Raw genomic sequence first — 1,299 nt, 5'->3', positions numbered from 1 at the left:
GTATGTATGAATTTGTGTGTGTCTTCTTTCTGTGTACCTTAAATTTTAAATTTTCCCCTTCCTCTTTACCATTACATCTAAGAAAGGAATTTCTCACTCCTCTTCTTCTATTGTAAACTTGATTTGTTCATTTAGTTTATTTATGTTTTCTAGGAGCTTGAGTAGCTCTTCTCTTCCTCCCTTATAAATAACCAGGGTGTCATCCATGTATCTTATCCATTTAAAGGCCAAGGTCATGAGGGCAGGGCTACACAGGAGAAAGAGGGTAATTAAAGATTAATTAAGGAAGCCAGCATATGGAATTGAAAGAACAAGGGCTTTAATCCACTCCCCACACACATATAAATATAGCTGGACTATGTGTCTGGTCCTTCTATGTATACTTGACAAAGATGTCTGTTATTCCTGGAAAGCTTGAAACTTTTCTTGAATAAATATCTCCGCTAAATACCACCCAGTTTCAATGAGGTAGTGTTAGTAATTGTATTAATACGCAAAACAATTGTGTAAGTGATAAAGTTAATTTATCTGACCTAGAGGTGGATTGGCTCAGGAGATTTCAAAGAGCGAATGGAGGGAGAACCATGCTAGAAGTAAGAACTTATGAGAAAGTGAGAAGAAGGACAGCAGTGATGGACAACAAAATCCGATTCCTTAAGAGATGCATAGCAGGCTGCGTGGCACTGAAATCGCTGTATACAATATGAGAGAGAGACACTGATGAACATCTGTTTCCTGTTTTTATAGAAGAGGTCTTGAAGGACGACATAAGGAAGAAAAAAATCGAATTGGAGGCATTAAGGATAAAGAGCAGAAAAATCAGAAGAGAATTGATGGAGAAATACGGAGGCACCAGCTTAGACAACGTGTTTAAAGGAATTGAAGGTTATGTAAAGGTATGTTCACACCGCAGTTCACAGCTACACGGGAATAGCAGCAGAGAATCTGTATATCATCAGCAAAGCAGAAGGGAGTCCTTTGGATGGGCGACAGGTATTACCCACCTGTTGTCTTTGGTGGGTGGTGGAGGACCTCTTCGTCTGTTAGTGTGATTTCTTCCCTGATGGCAGCATGAGGATGTTTCGTTGCCATTTTCGATAGGTCGGGGTGGGTAAAGAAAAAAGAAAAAAAAAGGAACATTGATTTAGTCAAGAACATTTCTAAGAAATTTTCAAGTAGGGATGAAGTAGTAGTGTTAGGATATGGTCTTAATTTTTGCATGGGTAATGATAACCATGATTTCACTGAAATGTGCAGAGAGGGAATCGATGAGAACAAGAATGGGGATGAAGCTGCTTT

The sequence above is a fragment of the Macrobrachium rosenbergii genome, chromosome 56 (assembly GCF_040412425.1).
Source record: "Macrobrachium rosenbergii isolate ZJJX-2024 chromosome 56, ASM4041242v1, whole genome shotgun sequence".
NCBI lineage: Eukaryota > Metazoa > Arthropoda > Malacostraca > Decapoda > Palaemonidae > Macrobrachium > Macrobrachium rosenbergii.
This window is presented reverse-complemented; position numbering follows the sequence as displayed.